Source organism: Urtica dioica, chromosome 5, assembly GCF_054948205.1.
Source record: "Urtica dioica subsp. dioica isolate 48M chromosome 5, U.dioica_male_clone48M_v1_H2, whole genome shotgun sequence".
Lineage (NCBI taxonomy): Eukaryota > Viridiplantae > Streptophyta > Magnoliopsida > Rosales > Urticaceae > Urtica > Urtica dioica.
The window spans coordinates 12,330,310-12,346,927 of record NC_142760.1 but is presented as its reverse complement, the minus strand read 5'-3'; the positions used below and the strand labels follow the sequence as shown (position 1 = coordinate 12,346,927).

At 46.4% G+C, this 16,618-nt stretch overlaps 37 non-coding genes across 37 annotated transcripts; all 37 read right to left on the bottom strand.

Annotated features, from left to right (window-relative positions):
- Nucleotides 1-238: 238 nt before the first annotated feature.
- LOC149396664 (5S ribosomal RNA) lies at nucleotides 239-357 on the bottom strand. Its single transcript, XR_016299478.1, has one exon. It is a non-coding gene; the product is annotated as a 5S ribosomal RNA (ribosomal RNA).
- A 334-nt stretch (nucleotides 358-691) lies between these two features.
- LOC149396663 (5S ribosomal RNA) lies at nucleotides 692-810 on the bottom strand. The gene has a single exon (XR_016299477.1). It is a non-coding gene; the product is annotated as a 5S ribosomal RNA (ribosomal RNA).
- Nucleotides 811-1,144: 334 nt separating this feature from the next.
- LOC149396662 (5S ribosomal RNA) lies at nucleotides 1,145-1,263 on the bottom strand. Its single transcript, XR_016299476.1, has one exon. It is a non-coding gene; the product is annotated as a 5S ribosomal RNA (ribosomal RNA).
- Nucleotides 1,264-1,597: 334 nt separating this feature from the next.
- Nucleotides 1,598-1,716, bottom strand: LOC149396661 (5S ribosomal RNA). Its single transcript, XR_016298489.1, has one exon. It is a non-coding gene; the product is annotated as a 5S ribosomal RNA (ribosomal RNA).
- A 334-nt stretch (nucleotides 1,717-2,050) lies between these two features.
- Nucleotides 2,051-2,169, bottom strand: LOC149396660 (5S ribosomal RNA). The gene has a single exon (XR_016299475.1). It is a non-coding gene; the product is annotated as a 5S ribosomal RNA (ribosomal RNA).
- Nucleotides 2,170-2,503: 334 nt separating this feature from the next.
- LOC149396659 (5S ribosomal RNA) lies at nucleotides 2,504-2,622 on the bottom strand. Its single transcript, XR_016297469.1, has one exon. It is a non-coding gene; the product is annotated as a 5S ribosomal RNA (ribosomal RNA).
- A 333-nt stretch (nucleotides 2,623-2,955) lies between these two features.
- Nucleotides 2,956-3,074, bottom strand: LOC149396658 (5S ribosomal RNA). Its single transcript, XR_016299474.1, has one exon. It is a non-coding gene; the product is annotated as a 5S ribosomal RNA (ribosomal RNA).
- A 334-nt stretch (nucleotides 3,075-3,408) lies between these two features.
- On the bottom strand, nucleotides 3,409-3,527 carry LOC149396657 (5S ribosomal RNA). The gene has a single exon (XR_016299473.1). It is a non-coding gene; the product is annotated as a 5S ribosomal RNA (ribosomal RNA).
- A 333-nt stretch (nucleotides 3,528-3,860) lies between these two features.
- LOC149396656 (5S ribosomal RNA) lies at nucleotides 3,861-3,979 on the bottom strand. The gene has a single exon (XR_016299471.1). It is a non-coding gene; the product is annotated as a 5S ribosomal RNA (ribosomal RNA).
- Nucleotides 3,980-4,313: 334 nt separating this feature from the next.
- LOC149396655 (5S ribosomal RNA) lies at nucleotides 4,314-4,432 on the bottom strand. The gene has a single exon (XR_016299470.1). It is a non-coding gene; the product is annotated as a 5S ribosomal RNA (ribosomal RNA).
- Nucleotides 4,433-4,766: 334 nt separating this feature from the next.
- LOC149396654 (5S ribosomal RNA) lies at nucleotides 4,767-4,885 on the bottom strand. Its single transcript, XR_016298436.1, has one exon. It is a non-coding gene; the product is annotated as a 5S ribosomal RNA (ribosomal RNA).
- A 334-nt stretch (nucleotides 4,886-5,219) lies between these two features.
- On the bottom strand, nucleotides 5,220-5,338 carry LOC149396653 (5S ribosomal RNA). The gene has a single exon (XR_016299469.1). It is a non-coding gene; the product is annotated as a 5S ribosomal RNA (ribosomal RNA).
- Nucleotides 5,339-5,671: 333 nt separating this feature from the next.
- Nucleotides 5,672-5,790, bottom strand: LOC149396652 (5S ribosomal RNA). Its single transcript, XR_016297730.1, has one exon. It is a non-coding gene; the product is annotated as a 5S ribosomal RNA (ribosomal RNA).
- A 334-nt stretch (nucleotides 5,791-6,124) lies between these two features.
- LOC149396651 (5S ribosomal RNA) lies at nucleotides 6,125-6,243 on the bottom strand. Its single transcript, XR_016299468.1, has one exon. It is a non-coding gene; the product is annotated as a 5S ribosomal RNA (ribosomal RNA).
- A 334-nt stretch (nucleotides 6,244-6,577) lies between these two features.
- Nucleotides 6,578-6,696, bottom strand: LOC149396650 (5S ribosomal RNA). The gene has a single exon (XR_016298435.1). It is a non-coding gene; the product is annotated as a 5S ribosomal RNA (ribosomal RNA).
- Nucleotides 6,697-7,030: 334 nt separating this feature from the next.
- LOC149396649 (5S ribosomal RNA) lies at nucleotides 7,031-7,149 on the bottom strand. The gene has a single exon (XR_016299467.1). It is a non-coding gene; the product is annotated as a 5S ribosomal RNA (ribosomal RNA).
- Nucleotides 7,150-7,483: 334 nt separating this feature from the next.
- On the bottom strand, nucleotides 7,484-7,602 carry LOC149396648 (5S ribosomal RNA). Its single transcript, XR_016299466.1, has one exon. It is a non-coding gene; the product is annotated as a 5S ribosomal RNA (ribosomal RNA).
- Nucleotides 7,603-7,936: 334 nt separating this feature from the next.
- Nucleotides 7,937-8,055, bottom strand: LOC149396647 (5S ribosomal RNA). The gene has a single exon (XR_016297729.1). It is a non-coding gene; the product is annotated as a 5S ribosomal RNA (ribosomal RNA).
- Nucleotides 8,056-8,389: 334 nt separating this feature from the next.
- On the bottom strand, nucleotides 8,390-8,508 carry LOC149396646 (5S ribosomal RNA). The gene has a single exon (XR_016299465.1). It is a non-coding gene; the product is annotated as a 5S ribosomal RNA (ribosomal RNA).
- Nucleotides 8,509-8,842: 334 nt separating this feature from the next.
- On the bottom strand, nucleotides 8,843-8,961 carry LOC149396645 (5S ribosomal RNA). The gene has a single exon (XR_016299464.1). It is a non-coding gene; the product is annotated as a 5S ribosomal RNA (ribosomal RNA).
- Nucleotides 8,962-9,189: 228 nt separating this feature from the next.
- On the bottom strand, nucleotides 9,190-9,308 carry LOC149396644 (5S ribosomal RNA). The gene has a single exon (XR_016298572.1). It is a non-coding gene; the product is annotated as a 5S ribosomal RNA (ribosomal RNA).
- A 334-nt stretch (nucleotides 9,309-9,642) lies between these two features.
- LOC149396643 (5S ribosomal RNA) lies at nucleotides 9,643-9,761 on the bottom strand. The gene has a single exon (XR_016298308.1). It is a non-coding gene; the product is annotated as a 5S ribosomal RNA (ribosomal RNA).
- A 334-nt stretch (nucleotides 9,762-10,095) lies between these two features.
- Nucleotides 10,096-10,214, bottom strand: LOC149396642 (5S ribosomal RNA). The gene has a single exon (XR_016298901.1). It is a non-coding gene; the product is annotated as a 5S ribosomal RNA (ribosomal RNA).
- Nucleotides 10,215-10,548: 334 nt separating this feature from the next.
- LOC149396641 (5S ribosomal RNA) lies at nucleotides 10,549-10,667 on the bottom strand. Its single transcript, XR_016297681.1, has one exon. It is a non-coding gene; the product is annotated as a 5S ribosomal RNA (ribosomal RNA).
- Nucleotides 10,668-11,001: 334 nt separating this feature from the next.
- On the bottom strand, nucleotides 11,002-11,120 carry LOC149396640 (5S ribosomal RNA). Its single transcript, XR_016297728.1, has one exon. It is a non-coding gene; the product is annotated as a 5S ribosomal RNA (ribosomal RNA).
- A 334-nt stretch (nucleotides 11,121-11,454) lies between these two features.
- On the bottom strand, nucleotides 11,455-11,573 carry LOC149396639 (5S ribosomal RNA). Its single transcript, XR_016299463.1, has one exon. It is a non-coding gene; the product is annotated as a 5S ribosomal RNA (ribosomal RNA).
- A 334-nt stretch (nucleotides 11,574-11,907) lies between these two features.
- Nucleotides 11,908-12,026, bottom strand: LOC149396638 (5S ribosomal RNA). Its single transcript, XR_016299462.1, has one exon. It is a non-coding gene; the product is annotated as a 5S ribosomal RNA (ribosomal RNA).
- A 228-nt stretch (nucleotides 12,027-12,254) lies between these two features.
- LOC149396637 (5S ribosomal RNA) lies at nucleotides 12,255-12,373 on the bottom strand. The gene has a single exon (XR_016298571.1). It is a non-coding gene; the product is annotated as a 5S ribosomal RNA (ribosomal RNA).
- A 334-nt stretch (nucleotides 12,374-12,707) lies between these two features.
- LOC149396636 (5S ribosomal RNA) lies at nucleotides 12,708-12,826 on the bottom strand. The gene has a single exon (XR_016298307.1). It is a non-coding gene; the product is annotated as a 5S ribosomal RNA (ribosomal RNA).
- Nucleotides 12,827-13,160: 334 nt separating this feature from the next.
- Nucleotides 13,161-13,279, bottom strand: LOC149396635 (5S ribosomal RNA). The gene has a single exon (XR_016298900.1). It is a non-coding gene; the product is annotated as a 5S ribosomal RNA (ribosomal RNA).
- Nucleotides 13,280-13,613: 334 nt separating this feature from the next.
- On the bottom strand, nucleotides 13,614-13,732 carry LOC149396634 (5S ribosomal RNA). Its single transcript, XR_016299460.1, has one exon. It is a non-coding gene; the product is annotated as a 5S ribosomal RNA (ribosomal RNA).
- Nucleotides 13,733-14,066: 334 nt separating this feature from the next.
- On the bottom strand, nucleotides 14,067-14,185 carry LOC149396633 (5S ribosomal RNA). Its single transcript, XR_016299459.1, has one exon. It is a non-coding gene; the product is annotated as a 5S ribosomal RNA (ribosomal RNA).
- Nucleotides 14,186-14,518: 333 nt separating this feature from the next.
- Nucleotides 14,519-14,637, bottom strand: LOC149396632 (5S ribosomal RNA). Its single transcript, XR_016298306.1, has one exon. It is a non-coding gene; the product is annotated as a 5S ribosomal RNA (ribosomal RNA).
- A 334-nt stretch (nucleotides 14,638-14,971) lies between these two features.
- On the bottom strand, nucleotides 14,972-15,090 carry LOC149396631 (5S ribosomal RNA). The gene has a single exon (XR_016298637.1). It is a non-coding gene; the product is annotated as a 5S ribosomal RNA (ribosomal RNA).
- A 333-nt stretch (nucleotides 15,091-15,423) lies between these two features.
- Nucleotides 15,424-15,542, bottom strand: LOC149396630 (5S ribosomal RNA). The gene has a single exon (XR_016299458.1). It is a non-coding gene; the product is annotated as a 5S ribosomal RNA (ribosomal RNA).
- Nucleotides 15,543-15,876: 334 nt separating this feature from the next.
- On the bottom strand, nucleotides 15,877-15,995 carry LOC149396629 (5S ribosomal RNA). Its single transcript, XR_016299457.1, has one exon. It is a non-coding gene; the product is annotated as a 5S ribosomal RNA (ribosomal RNA).
- Nucleotides 15,996-16,329: 334 nt separating this feature from the next.
- LOC149396628 (5S ribosomal RNA) lies at nucleotides 16,330-16,448 on the bottom strand. The gene has a single exon (XR_016299456.1). It is a non-coding gene; the product is annotated as a 5S ribosomal RNA (ribosomal RNA).
- Nucleotides 16,449-16,618: the final 170 nt, after the last annotated feature.

Here is a 16,618-nt window from a genome sequence, read left to right as displayed (position 1 = left end):
ATGAATTCCTAATAACTTTTCGCGATCTTCGCGTTGGGACGGTTTCGGAAGAGTGATCCGCGAAATTCCGACAAGGTGAACGGGGGAAGGGTAAAATCGTAAATTTCACCCTCGGTCCGGAATTTCGACTTTCACCGGTGAATTGTAAGCGTAAACGGGCATTTGAACAACACTCGGAGCGATTTTTAGTGAAATTCCATCGTTTCGGCCTCCGAAAAAAATAATTCGCAAAAAAAGAGGGATGCAACACGAGGACTTCCCAGGAGGTCACCCATCCTAGTACTACTCTCGCCCAAGCACGCTTAACTTCGGAGTTCTGATGGGATCCGGTGCATTAGTGCTGGTATGATCGCATCCGCAAGCATTAGCGCGCATTATCTATATAAGAATCAACGCCGCGACTCCCAAAAGCCATAACTACGTCTTCGGTGCACCAAAAATCACATAAAATATACGAATTTCTAATAACTTTTCGCGATCTTCGCGTTGGGACGGTTTCGGAAGAGTGATCGGCGAAATTCCGACAAGGTGAACGGGGGAAGGGTAAAATCGTAAATTTCGCCCTCGGTCCGGAATTTCGACTTTCACCGGTGAATTGTAAGCGTAAACGAGCATTTGAATAAGGCTCGGAGCGATTTTTGGTGAAATTCCATCGTTTCGGCCTCCGAAAAAAATAATTCGCAAAAAAAGAGGGATGCAACACGAGGACTTCCCAGGAGGTCACCCATCCTAGTACTACTCTCGCCCAAGCACGCTTAACTTCGGAGTTCTGATGGGATCCGGTGCATTAGTGCTGGTATGATCGCATCCGCAAGCATTAGCGCGCATTATCTATATAAGAATCAACGCCGCGACTCCCAAAAGCCATAACTACGTCTTCGGTGCACCAAAAATCACATAAAATATATGAATTCCTAATAACTTTTCGCGATCTTCGCGTTGGGACGGTTTCGGAAGAGTGATCGGCGAAATTCCGACAAGGTGAACGGGGGAAGGGTAAAATCGTAAATTTCGCCCTCGGTCCGGAATTTCGACTTTCACCGGTAAATTGTAAGCGTAAACGAGCATTTGAACAAGGCTCGGAGCGATTTTTGGTGAAATTCCATCGTTTCGGCCTCCGAAAAAAATAATTCGCAAAAAAAGAGGGATGCAACACGAGGACTTCCCAGGAGGTCACCCATCCTAGTACTACTCTCGCCCAAGCACGCTTAACTTCGGAGTTCTGATGGGATCCGGTGCATTAGTGCTGGTATGATCGCATCCACAAGCATTAGCGCGCATTATCTATATAAGAATCAACGCCGCGACTCCCAAAAGCCATAACTACGTCTTCGGTGCACCAAAAATCACATAAAATATATGAATTCCTAATAACTTTTCGCGATCTTCGCGTTGGGACGGTTTCGGAAGAGTGATCGGCGAAATTCCGACAAGGTGAACGGGGGAAGGGTAAAATCGTAAATTTCGCCCTCGGTCCGGAATTTCGACTTTCACCGGTAAATTGTAAGCGTAAACGAGCATTTGAACAAGGCTCGGAGCGATTTTTGGTGAAATTCCATCGTTTCGGCCTCCGAAAAAAATAATTCGCAAAAAAAGAGGGATGCAACACGAGGACTTCCCAGGAGGTCACCCATCCTAGTACTACTCTCGCCCAAGCACGCTTAACTTCGGAGTTCTGATGGGATCCGGTGAATTAGTGCTGGTATGATCGCATCTGCAAGCATTAGCGCGCATTATCTATATAAGAATCAACGCCGCGACTCCCAAAAGCCATAACTACGTCTTCGGTGCACCAAAAATCACATAAAATATATGAATTCCTAATAACTTTTCGCGATCTTCGCGTTGGGACGGTTTCGGAAGAGTGATCCGCGAAATTCCGACAAGGTGAACGGGGGAAGGGTAAAATCGTAAATTTCACCCTCGGTCCGGAATTTCGACTTTCACCGGTGAATTGTAAGCGTAAACGGGCATTTGAACAACACTCGGAGCGATTTTTAGTGAAATTCCATCGTTTCGGCCTCCGAAAAAAATAATTCGCAAAAAAAGAGGGATGCAACACGAGGACTTCCCAGGAGGTCACCCATCCTAGTACTACTCTCGCCCAAGCACGCTTAACTTCGGAGTTCTGATGGGATCCGGTGCATTAGTGCTGGTATGATCGCATCCGCAAGCATTAGCGCGCATTATCTATATAAGAATCAACGCCGCGACTCCCAAAAGCCATAACTACGTCTTCGGTGCACCAAAAATCACATAAAATATACGAATTTCTAATAACTTTTCGCGATCTTCGCGTTGGGACGGTTTCGGAAGAGTGATCGGCGAAATTCCGACAAGGTGAACGGGGGAAGGGTAAAATCGTAAATTTCGCCCTCGGTCCGGAATTTCGACTTTCACCGGTGAATTGTAAGCGTAAACGAGCATTTGAATAAGGCTCGGAGCGATTTTTGGTGAAATTCCATCGTTTCGGCCTCCGAAAAAAATAATTCGCAAAAAAAGAGGGATGCAACACGAGGACTTCCCATGAGGTCACCCATCCTAGTACTACTCTCGCCCAAGCACGCTTAACTTCGGAGTTCTGATGGGATCCGGTGCATTAGTGCTGGTATGATCGCATCCGCAAGCATTAGCGCGCATTATCTATATAAGAATCAACGCCGCGACTCCCAAAAGCCATAACTACGTCTTCGGTGCACCAAAAATCACATAAAATATATGAATTCCTAATAACTTTTCGCGATCTTCGCGTTAGGACGGTTTAGGAAGAGTGATCGGCGAAATTCCGACAAGGTGAACGGGGGAAGGGTAAAATCGTAAATTTTGCCCTCGGTCCGGAATTTCGACTTTCACCGGTGAATTGTAAGCGTAAACGGGCATTTGAACAAGACTCGGAGCGATTTTTGGTGAAATTCCATCGTTTCGGCCTCCGAAAAAAATAATTCGCAAAAAAGAGGGATGCAACACGAGGACTTCCCAGGAGGTCACCCATCCTAGTACTACTCTCGCCCAAGCACGCTTAACTTCGGAGTTCTGATGGGATCCGGTGCATTAGTGCTGGTATGATCGCATCCGCAAGCATTAACGCGCATTATCTATATAAGAATCAACGCCGCGACTCCCAAAAGCCATAACTACGTCTTCGGTGCACCAAAAATCACATAAAATATATGAATTCCTAATAACTTTTCGCGATCTTCGCGTTGGGACGGTTTCGGAAGAGTGATCGGCGAAATTCCGACAAGGTGAACGGGGGAAGGGTAAAATCGTAAATTTCGCCCTCGGTCCGGAATTTCGACTTTCACCGGTGAATTGTAAGCGTAAACGAGCATTTGAATAAGGCTCGGAGCGATTTTTGGTGAAATTCCATCGTTTCGGCCTCCGAAAAAAATAATTCGCAAAAAAAGAGGGATGCAACACGAGGACTTCCCAGGAGGTCACCCATCCTAGTACTACTCTCGCCCAAGCACGCTTAACTTCGGAGTTCTGATGGGATCCGGTGCATTAGTGCTGGTATGATCGCATCCGCAAGCATTAGCGCGCATTATCTATATAAGAATCAACGCCGCGACTCCCAAAAGCCATAACTACGTCTTCGGTGCACCAAAAATCACATAAAATATATGAATTCCTAATAACTTTTCGCGATCTTCGCGTTAGGACGGTTTAGGAAGAGTGATCGGCGAAATTCCGACAAGGTGAACGGGGGAAGGGTAAAATCGTAAATTTTGCCCTCGGTCCGGAATTTCGACTTTCACCGGTGAATTGTAAGCGTAAACGGGCATTTGAACAAGACTCGGAGCGATTTTTGGTGAAATTCCATCGTTTCGGCCTCCGAAAAAAATAATTCGCAAAAAAGAGGGATGCAACACGAGGACTTCCCAGGAGGTCACCCATCCTAGTACTACTCTCGCCCAAGCACGCTTAACTTCGGAGTTCTGATGGGATCCGGTGCATTAGTGCTGGTATGATCGCATCCGCAAGCATTAACGCGCATTATCTATATAAGAATCAACGCCGCGACTCCCAAAAGCCATAACTACGTCTTCGGTGCACCAAAAATCACATAAAATATATGAATTCCTAATAACTTTTCGCGATCTTCGCGTTGGGACGGTTTCGGAAGAGTGATCGGCGAAATTCCGACAAGGTGAACGAGGGAAGGGTAAAATCGTAAATTTCGCCCTCGGTCCAGAATTTCGACTTTCACCGGTGAATTGTAAGCGTAAACGGGCATTTGAACAAGACTCGGAGCGATTTTTGGTGAAATTCCATCGTTTCGGCCTCCGAAAAAAATAATTCGCAAAAAAAGAGGGATGCAACACGAGGACTTCCCAGGAGGTCACCCATCCTAGTACTACTCTCGCCCAAGCACGCTTAACTTCGGAGTTCTGATGGGATCCGGTGCATTAGTGCTGGTATGATCGCATCCGCAAGCATTAGCGCGCATTATCTATATAAGAATCAACGCCGCGACTCCCAAAAGCCATAACTACGTCTTCGGTGCACCAAAAATCACATAAAATATATGAATTCCTAATAACTTTTCGCGATCTTCGCGTTGGGACGGTTTAGGAAGAGTGATCGGCGAAATTCCGACAAGGTGAACGGGGGAAGGGTAAAATCGTAAATTTCGCCCTCGGTCCGGAATTTCGACTTTCACCGGTGAATTGTAAGCGTAAACGAGCATTTGAACAAGGATCGGAGCGATTTTTGGTGAAATTCCATCGTTTCGGCCTCCGAAAAAAATAATTCGCAAAAAAAGAGGGATGCAACACGAGGACTTCCCAGGAGGTCACCCATCCTAGTACTACTCTCGCCCAAGCACGCTTAACTTCGGAGTTCTGATGGGATCCTGTGCATTAGTGCTGGTATGATCGCATCCGCAAGCATTAGCGCGCATTATCTATATAAGAATCAACGCCGCGACTCCCAAAAGCCATAACTACGTCTTCGGTGCACCAAAAATCACATAAAATATATGAATTCCTAATAACTTTTCGCGATCTTCGCGTTGGGATGGTTTCGGAAGAGTGATCGGCGAAATTCCGACAAGGTGAACGGGGGAAGGGTAAAATCGTAAATTTCGCCCTCGGTCCGGAATTTCGACTTTCACCGGTGAATTGTAAGCGTAAACGAGCATTTGAACAAGGCTCGGAGCGATTTTTGGTGAAATTCCATCGTTTCGGCCTCCGAAAAAAATAATTCGCAAAAAAAGAGGGATGCAACACGAGGACTTCCCAGGAGGTCACCCATCCTAGTACTACTCTCGCCCAAGCACGCTTAACTTCGGAGTTCTGATGGGATCCGGTGCATTAGTGCTGGTATGATCGCATCCGCAAGCATTAGCGCGCATTATCTATATAAGAATCAACGCCGCGACTCCCAAAAGCCATAACTACGTCTTCGGTGCACCAAAAATCACATAAAATATATGAATTCCTAATAACTTTTCGCGATCTTCGCGTTGGGACGGTTTCGGAAGAGTGATCCGCGAAATTCCGACAAGGTGAACGGGGGAAGGGTAAAATCGTAAATTTCACCCTCGGTCCGGAATTTCGACTTTCACCGGTGAATTGTAAGCGTAAACGGGCATTTGAACAACACTCGGAGCGATTTTTGGTGAAATTCCATCGTTTCGGCCTCCGAAAAAAATAATTCGCAAAAAAGAGGGATGCAACACGAGGACTTCCCAGGAGGTCACCCATCCTAGTACTACTCTCGCCCAAGCACGCTTAACTTCGGAGTTCCGATGGGATCCGGTGCATTAGTGCTGGTATGATCGCATCCGCAAGCATTAACGCGCATTATCTATATAAGAATCAACGCCGCGACTCCCAAAAGCCATAACTACGTCTTCGGTGCACCAAAAATCACATAAAATATATGAATTCCTAATAACTTTTCGCGATCTTCGCGTTGGGACGGTTTCGGAAGAGTGATCGGCGAAATTCCGACAAGGTAAACGAGGGAAGGGTAAAATCGTAAATTTCGCCCTCGGTCCAGAATTTCGACTTTCACCGGTGAATTGTAAGCGTAAACGGGCATTTGAACAAGACTCGGAGCTATTATTGGTGAAATTCCATCGTTTCGGCCTCCGAAAAAAATAATTCGCAAAAAAAGAGGGATGCAACACGAGGACTTCCCAGGAGGTCACCCATCCTAGTACTACTCTCGCCCAAGCACGCTTAACTTCGGAGTTCTGATGGGATCCGGTGCATTAGTGCTGGTATGATCGCATCCGCAAGCATTAGCGCGCATTATCTATATAAGAATCAACGCCGCGACTCCCAAAAGCCATAACTACGTCTTCGGTGCACCAAAAATCACATAAAATATATGAATTCCTAATAACTTTTCGCGATCTTCGCGTTGGGACGGTTTAGGAAGAGTGATCGGCGAAATTCCGACAAGGTGAACGGGGGAAGGGTAAAATCGTAAATTTCGCCCTCGGTCCGGAATTTCGACTTTCACCGGTGAATTGTAAGCGTAAACGAGCATTTGAACAAGGATCGGAGCGATTTTTGGTGAAATTCCATCGTTTCGGCCTCCGAAAAAAATAATTCGCAAAAAAAGAGGGATGCAACACGAGGACTTCCCAGGAGGTCACCCATCCTAGTACTACTCTCGCCCAAGCACGCTTAACTTCGGAGTTCTGATGGGATCCTGTGCATTAGTGCTGGTATGATCGCATCCGCAAGCATTAGCGCGCATTATCTATATAAGAATCAACGCCGCGACTCCCAAAAGCCATAACTACGTCTTCGGTGCACCAAAAATCACATAAAATATATGAATTCCTAATAACTTTTCGCGATCTTCGCGTTGGGATGGTTTCGGAAGAGTGATCGGCGAAATTCCGACAAGGTGAACGGGGGAAGGGTAAAATCGTAAATTTCGCCCTCGGTCCGGAATTTCGACTTTCACCGGTGAATTGTAAGCGTAAACGAGCATTTGAACAAGGCTCGGAGCGATTTTTGGTGAAATTCCATCGTTTCGGCCTCCGAAAAAAATAATTCGCAAAAAAAGAGGGATGCAACACGAGGACTTCCCAGGAGGTCACCCATCCTAGTACTACTCTCGCCCAAGCACGCTTAACTTCGGAGTTCTGATGGGATCCGGTGCATTAGTGCTGGTATGATCGCATCCGCAAGCATTAGCGCGCATTATCTATATAAGAATCAACGCCGCGACTCCCAAAAGCCATAACTACGTCTTCGGTGCACCAAAAATCACATAAAATATATGAATTCCTAATAACTTTTCGCGATCTTCGCGTTGGGACGGTTTCGGAAGAGTGATCCGCGAAATTCCGACAAGGTGAACGGGGGAAGGGTAAAATCGTAAATTTTACCCTCGGTCCGGAATTTCGACTTTCACCGGTGAATTGTAAGCGTAAACGGGCATTTGAACAACACTCGGAGCGATTTTTGGTGAAATTCCATCGTTTCGGCCTCCGAAAAAAATAATTCGCAAAAAAAGAGGGATGCAACACGAGGACTTCCCAGGAGGTCACCCATCCTAGTACTACTCTCGCCCAAGCACGCTTAACTTCGGAGTTCTGATGGGATCCGGTGCATTAGTGCTGGTATGATCGCATCCGCAAGCATTAGCGCGCATTATCTATATAAGAATCAACGCCGCGACTCCCAAAAGCCATAACTACGTCTTCGGTGCACCAAAAATCACATAAAATATACGAATTCCTAATAACTTTTCGCGATCTTCGCGTTGGGACGGTTTCGGAAGAGTGATCGGCGAAATTCCGACAAGGTGAACGGGGGAAGGGTAAAATCGTAAATTTCGCCCTCGGTCCGGAATTTCGACTTTCACCGGTGAATTGTAAGCGTAAACGAGCATTTGAACAAGGCTCGGAGCGATTTTTGGTGAAATTCCATCGTTTCGGCCTCCGAAAAAAATAATTCGCAAAAAAAGAGGGATGCAACACGAGGACTTCCCAGGAGGTCACCCATCCTAGTACTACTCTCGCCCAAGCACGCTTAACTTCGGAGTTCCGATGGGATCCGGTGCATTAGTGCTGGTATGATCGCATCCGCAAGCATTAGCGCGCATTATCTATATAAGAATCAACGCCGCGACTCCCAAAAGCCATAACTACGTCTTCGGTGCACCAAAAATCACATAAAATATATGAATTCCTACTAACTTTTCGCGATCTTCGCATTGGGACGGTTTCGGAAGAGTGATCCGCGAAATTCCGACAAGGTGAACGGGGGAAGGGTAAAATCGTAAATTTCACCCTCGGTCCGGAATTTCGACTTTCACCGGTGAATTGTAAGCGTAAACGGGCATTTGAACAACACTCGGAGCGATTTTTGGTGAAATTCCATCGTTTCGGCCTCCGAAAAAAATAATTCGCAAAAAAAGAGGGATGCAACACGAGGACTTCCCAGGAGGTCACCCATCCTAGTACTACTCTCGCCCAAGCACGCTTAACTTCGGAGTTCTGATGGGATCCGGTGCATTAGTGCTGGTATGATCGCATCCGCAAGCATTAGCGCGCATTATCTATATAAGAATCAACGCCGCGACTCCCAAAAGCCATAACTACGTCTTCGGTGCACCAAAAATCACATAAAATATATGAATTCATAATAACTTTTCGCGATCTTCGCGTTGGGACGGTTTCGGAAGAGTGATCCGCGAAATTCCGACAAGGTGAACGGGGGAAGGGTAAAATCGTAAATTTCACCCTCGGTCCGGAATTTCGACTTTCACCGGTGAATTGTAAGCGTAAACGGGCATTTGAACAACACTCGGAGCGATTTTTGGTGAAATTCCATCGTTTCGGCCTCCGAAAAAAATAATTCGCAAAAAAAGAGGGATGCAACACGAGGACTTCCCAGGAGGTCACCCATCCTAGTACTACTCTCGCCCAAGCACGCTTAACTTCGGAGTTCTGATGGGATCCGGTGCATTAGTGCTGGTATGATCGCATCCTCAAGCATTAGCGCGCATTATCTATATAAGAATCAACGCCGCGACTCCCAAAAGCCATAACTACGTCTTCGGTGCACCAAAAATCACATAAAATATACGAATTCCTAATAACTTTTCGCGATCTTCGCGTTGGGACGGTTTCGGAAGAGTGATCGGCGAAATTCCGGAGCGATTTTTGGTGAAATTCCATCGGTTCGGCCTCCGAAAAAAATAATTCGCAAAAAAAGAGGGATGCAACACGAGGACTTCCCAGGAGGTCACCCATCCTAGTACTACTCTCGCCCAAGCACGCTTAACTTCGGAATTCTGATGGGATCCGGTGCATTAGTGCTGGTATTATCGCATCCGCAAGCATTAGCGCGCATTATCTATATAAGAATCAACGCCGCGACTCCCAAAAGCCATAACTACGTCTTCGGTGCACCAAAAATCACATAAAATATATGAATTCCTAATAACTTTTCGCGATCTTCGTGTTGGGACGGTTTCGGAAGAGTGATCGGCGAAATTCCGACAAGGTGAACGGGGGAAGGGTAAAATCGTAAATTTCACCTTCGGTCCGGAATTTCGACTTTCACCGGTGAATTGTAAGCGTAAACGGGCATTTGAATAAGACTCGGAGCGATTTTTGGTGAAATTCCATCGTTTCGGCCTCCGAAAAAAATAATTCGCAAAAAAAGAGGGATGCAACACGAGGACTTCCCAGGAGGTCACCCATCCTAGTACTACTCTCGCCCAAGCACGCTTAACTTCGGAGTTCTGATGGGATCCGGTGCATTAGTGCTGGTAAGATCACATCCGCAAGCATTAGCGCGCATTATCTATATAAGAATCAACGCCGCGACTCCCAAAAGCCATAACTACGTCCTCGGTGCACCAAAAATCACATAAAATATATGAATTCCTAATAACTTTTCGCGATCTTCGCGTTGGGACGGTTTCGGAAGAGTGATCGGCGAAATTCCGACAAGGTGAAGGGGGGAAGGGTAAAATCGTAAATTTCGCCCTCGGTCCGGAATTTCGACTTTCACCGGTGAATTGTATGCGTAAACGCGCATTTGAACAAGGCTCGGAGCGATTTTTGGTGAAATTCCATCGTTTCGGCCTCCGAAAAAAATAATTCGCAAAAAAAGAGGGATGCAACACGATGACTTCCCAGGAGGTCACCCATACTAGTACTACTCTCGCCCAAGCACGCTTAACTTCGGAGTTCTGATGGGATCCAGTGCATTAGTGCTGGTATGATCGCATCCGCAAGCATTAGCGCGCATTATCTATATAAGAATCAACGCCGCGACTCCCAAAAGCCATAACTACGTCTTCGGTGCACCAAAAATCACATAAAATATATGAATTCATAATAACTTTTCACGATCTTCGCGTTGGGACGGTTTCGGAAGAGTGATCCGCGAAATTCCGACAAGGTGAACGGGGGAAGGGTAAAATCGTAAATTTCACCCTCGGTCCGGAATTTCGACTTTCACCAGTGAATTGTAAGCGTAAACGGGCATTTGAACAACACTCGGAGCGATTTTTGGTGAAATTCCATCGTTTCGGCCTCCGAAAAAAATAATTCGCAAAAAAAGAGGGATGCAACACGAGGACTTCCCAGGAGGTCACCCATCCTAGTACTACTCTCGCCCAAGCACGCTTAACTTCGGAGTTCTGATGGGATCCGGTGCATTAGTGCTGGTATGATCACATCCGCAAGCATTAGCGCGCATTATCTATATAAGAATCAACGCCGCGACTCCCAAAAGCCATAACTACGTCTTCGGTGCACCAAAAATCACATAAAATATACGAATTCCTAATAACTTTTCGCGATCTTCGCGTTGGGACGGTTTGGGAAGAGTGATCGGCGAAATTCCGACAAGGTGAACGGGGGAAGGGTAAAATCGTAAATTTTGCCCTCGGTCCGGAATTTCGACTTTCACCGGTGAATTGTAAGCGTAAACGAGCATTTGAACAAGGCTCGGAGCGATTTTTGGTGAAATTCCATCGTTTCGGCCTCCGAAAAAAATAATTCGCAAAAAAAGAGGGATGCAACACGAGGACTTCCCAGGAGGTCACCCATCCTAGTACTACTCTCGCCCAAGCACGCTTAACTTCGGAGTTCCGATGGGATCCGGTGCATTAGTGCTGGTATGATCGCATCCGCAAGCATTAGCGCGCATTATCTATATAAGAATCAACGCCGCGACTCCCAAAAGCCATAACTACGTCTTCGGTGCACCAAAAATCACATAAAATATATGAATTCCTACTAACTTTTCGCGATCTTCGCATTGGGACGGTTTCGGAAGAGTGATCCGCGAAATTCCGACAAGGTGAACGGGGGAAGGGTAAAATCGTAAATTTCACCCTCGGTCCGGAATTTCGACTTTCACCGGTGAATTGTAAGCGTAAACGGGCATTTGAACAACACTCGGAGCGATTTTTGGTGAAATTCCATCGTTTCGGCCTCCGAAAAAAATAATTCGCAAAAAAAGAGGGATGCAACACGAGGACTTCCCAGGAGGTCACCCATCCTAGTACTACTCTCGCCCAAGCACGCTTAACTTCGGAGTTCTGATGGGATCCGGTGCATTAGTGCTGGTATGATCGCATCCGCAAGCATTAGCGCGCATTATCTATATAAGAATCAACGCCGCGACTCCCAAAAGCCATAACTACGTCTTCGGTGCACCAAAAATCACATAAAATATATGAATTCATAATAACTTTTCGCGATCTTCGCGTTGGGACGGTTTCGGAAGAGTGATCCGCGAAATTCCGACAAGGTGAACGGGGGAAGGGTAAAATCGTAAATTTCACCCTCGGTCCGGAATTTCGACTTTCACCGGTGAATTGTAAGCGTAAACGGGCATTTGAACAACACTCGGAGCGATTTTTGGTGAAATTCCATCGTTTCGGCCTCCGAAAAAAATAATTCGCAAAAAAAGAGGGATGCAACACGAGGACTTCCCAGGAGGTCACCCATCCTAGTACTACTCTCGCCCAAGCACGCTTAACTTCGGAGTTCTGATGGGATCCGGTGCATTAGTGCTGGTATGATCGCATCCTCAAGCATTAGCGCGCATTATCTATATAAGAATCAACGCCGCGACTCCCAAAAGCCATAACTACGTCTTCGGTGCACCAAAAATCACATAAAATATACGAATTCCTAATAACTTTTCGCGATCTTCGCGTTGGGACGGTTTCGGAAGAGTGATCGGCGAAATTCCGGAGCGATTTTTGGTGAAATTCCATCGGTTCGGCCTCCGAAAAAAATAATTCGCAAAAAAAGAGGGATGCAACACGAGGACTTCCCAGGAGGTCACCCATCCTAGTACTACTCTCGCCCAAGCACGCTTAACTTCGGAATTCTGATGGGATCCGGTGCATTAGTGCTGGTATTATCGCATCCGCAAGCATTAGCGCGCATTATCTATATAAGAATCAACGCCGCGACTCCCAAAAGCCATAACTACGTCTTCGGTGCACCAAAAATCACATAAAATATATGAATTCCTAATAACTTTTCGCGATCTTCGTGTTGGGACGGTTTCGGAAGAGTGATCGGCGAAATTCCGACAAGGTGAACGGGGGAAGGGTAAAATCGTAAATTTCACCTTCGGTCCGGAATTTCGACTTTCACCGGTGAATTGTAAGCGTAAACGGGCATTTGAACAAGACTCGGAGCGATTTTTGGTGAAATTCCATCGTTTCGGCCTCCGAAAAAAATAATTCGCAAAAAAAGAGGGATGCAACACGAGGACTTCCCAGGAGGTCACCCATCCTAGTACTACTCTCGCCCAAGCACGCTTAACTTCGGAGTTCTGATGGGATCCGGTGCATTAGTGCTGGTAAGATCACATCCGCAAGCATTAGCGCGCATTATCTATATAAGAATCAACGCCGCGACTCCCAAAAGCCATAACTACGTCCTCGGTGCACCAAAAATCACATAAAATATATGAATTCCTAATAACTTTTCGCGATCTTCGCGTTGGGACGGTTTCGGAAGAGTGATCGGCGAAATTCCGACAAGGTGAAGGGGGGAAGGGTAAAATCGTAAATTTCGCCCTCGGTCCGGAATTTCGACTTTCACCGGTGAATTGTATGCGTAAACGCGCATTTGAACAAGGCTCGGAGCGATTTTTGGTGAAATTCCATCGTTTCGGCCTCCGAAAAAAATAATTCGCAAAAAAAGAGGGATGCAACACGATGACTTCCCAGGAGGTCACCCATACTAGTACTACTCTCGCCCAAGCACGCTTAACTTCGGAGTTCTGATGGGATCCAGTGCATTAGTGCTGGTATGATCGCATCCGCAAGCATTAGCGCGCATTATCTATATAAGAATCAACGCCGCGACTCCCAAAAGCCATAACTACGTCTTCGGTGCACCAAAAATCACATAAAATATATGAATTCATAATAACTTTTCACGATCTTCGCGTTGGGACGGTTTCGGAATAGTGATCCGCGAAATTCCGACAAGGTGAACGGGGGAAGGGTAAAATCGTAAATTTCACCCTCGGTCCGGAATTTCGACTTTCACCAGTGAATTGTAAGCGTAAACGGGCATTTGAACAACACTCGGAGCGATTTTTGGTGAAATTCCATCGTTTCGGCCTCCGAAAAAAATAATTCGCAAAAAAAGAGGGATGCAACACGAGGACTTCCCAGGAGGTCACCCATCCTAGTACTACTCTCGCCCAAGCACGCTTAACTTCGGAGTTCTGATGGGATCCGGTGCATTAGTGCTGGTATGATCGCATCCGCAAGCATTAGCGCGCATTATCTATATAAGAATCAACGCCGCGACTCCCAAAAGCCATAACTACGTCTTCGGTGCACCAAAAATCACATAAAATATACGAATTCCTAATAACTTTTCGCGATCTTCGCGTTGGGACGGTTTGGGAAGAGTGATCGGCGAAATTCCGACAAGGTGAACGGGGGAAGGGTAAAATCGTAAATTTTGCCCTCGGTCCGGAATTTCGACTTTCACCGGTGAATTGTAAGCGTAAACGAGCATTTGAACAAGGCTCGGAGCGATTTTTGGTGAAATTCCATCGTTTCGGCCTCCGAAAAAAATAATTCGCAAAAAAAGAGGGATGCAACACGAGGACTTCCCAGGAGGTCACCCATCCTAGTACTACTCTCGCCCAAGCACGCTTAACTTCGGAGTTCTGATGGGATCCGGTGCATTAGTGCTGGTATGATCGCATCCGCAAGCATTAGCGCGCATTATCTATATAAGAATCAACGCCGCGACTCCCAAAAGCCATAACTACGTCTTCGGTGCACCAAAAATCACATAAAATATATGAATTCCTAATAACTTTTCGCGATCTTCGCGTTGGGACGGTTTCGGAAGAGTGATCGGCGAAATTCCGACAAGGTGAACGGGGGAAGGGTAAAATCGTAAATTTCACCTTCGGTCCGGAATTTCGACTTTCACCGGTGAATTGTAAGCGTAAACGGGCATTTGAACAAGACTCGGAGCGATTTTTGGTGAAATTCCATCGTTTCGGCCTCCGAAAAAATAATTCGCAAAAAAAGAGGGATGCAACACGAGGACTTCCCAGGAGGTCACCCATCCTAGTACTACTCTCGCCCAAGCACGCTTAACTTCGGAGTTCTGATGGGATCCGGTGCATTAGTGCTGGTAAGATCACATCCGCAAGCATTAGCGCGCATTATCTATATAAGAATCAACGCCGCGACTCCCAAAAGCCATAACTACGTCCTCGGTGCACCAAAAATCACATAAAATATATGAATTCCTAATAACTTTTCGCGATCTTCGCGTTGGGACGGTTTCGGAAGAGTGATCGGCGAAATTCCGACAAGGTGAACGGGGGAAGGGTAAAATCGTTAATTTCGCCCTCGGTCCGGAATTTCGACTTTCACCGGTGAATTGTATGCGTAAACGCGCATTTGAACAAGCCTCGGAGAGATTTTTGGTGAAATTCCATCGTTTCGGCCTCCGAAAAAAATAATTCGCAAAAAAAGAGGGATGCAACACGATGACTTCCCAAGAGGTCGCCCATCCTAGTACTACTCTCGCCCAAGCACGCTTGACTTCGGAGTTCTGATGGGATCCGGTGCATTAGTGCTGGTATGATCGCATCCGCAAGCATTAGCGCGCATTATCTATATAAGAATCAACGCCGCGACTCCCAAAAGCCATAACTACGTTTTCGGTGCACCAAAAATCACATAAAATATATGAATTCCTAATAACTTTTCGCAATCTTCGCGTTGGGACGGTTTCGGAAGAGTGATCGGCGAAATTCCGACAAGGTGAACGGGGGAAGGGTAAAATCGTAAATTTTGCCCTCGGTCCGGAATTTCGACTTTCACCGGTGAATTGTAAGCGTAAACGGGCATTTGAACAACACTCGGAGCGATTTTTGGTGAAATTCCATCGTTTCGGCCTCCGAAAAAAATAATTCGCAAAAAAGAGGGATGCAACACGAGGACTTCCCAGGAGGTCACCCATCCTAGTACTACTCTCGCCCAAGCACGCTTAACTTCGGAGTTCTGATGGGATCCGGTGCATTAGTGCTGGTATGATCGCATCCGCAAGCATTAACGCGCATTATCTATATAAGAATCAACGCCGCGACTCCCAAAAGCCATAACTACGTCTTCGGTGCACCAAAAATCACATAAAATATATGAATTCCTAATAACTTTTCGCGATCTTCGCGTTGGGACGGTTTCGGAAGAGTGATCGGCGAAATTCCGACAAGGTGAACGGGGGAAGGGTAAAATCGTAAATTTCGCCCTCGGTCCGGAATTTCGACTTTCACCTGTGAATTGTAAGCGTAAACGAGCATTTGAACAAGGCTCGGAGCGATTTTTGGTGAAATTCCATCGTTTCGGCCTCCGAAAAAAATAATTCGCAAAAAAAGAGGGATGCAACACGAGGACTTCCCAGGAGGTCACCCATCCTAGTACTACTCTCGCCCAAGCACGCTTAACTTCGGAGTTCTGATGGGATCCGGTGCATTAGTGCTGGTATGATCGCATCCGCAAGCATTAGCGCGCATTATTTATATAAGAATCAACGCCGCGACTCCCAAAAGCCATAACTACGTCTTCGGTGCACCAAAAATCACATAAAATATATGAATTCCTAATAACTTTTCGCGATCTTCGCGTTGGGACGGTTTCGGAAGAGTGATCCGCGAAATTCCGACAAGGTGAACGGGGGAAGGGTAAAATCGTAAATTTCACCCTCGGTCCGGAATTTCGACTTTCACCGGTGAATTGTAAGCGTAAACGGGCAGTTGAACAACACTCGGAGCGATTTTTGGTGAAATTCCATCGTTTCGGCCTCCGAAAAAAATAATTCGCAAAAAAAGAGGGATGCAACACGAGGACTTCCCAGGAGGTCACCCATCCTAGTACTACTCTCGCCCAAGCACGCTTAACTTCGGAGTTCTGATGGGATCCGGTGCATTAGTGCTGGTATGATCGCATCCGCAAGCATTAGCGCGCATTATCTATATAAGAATCAACGCCGCGACTCCCAAAAGCCATAACTACGTCTTCGGTGCACCAAAAATCACATAAAATATACGAATTCCTAATAACTTTTCGCGATCTTCGCTTTGGGACGGTTTCGGAAGAGTGATCGGCGAAATTCCGACAA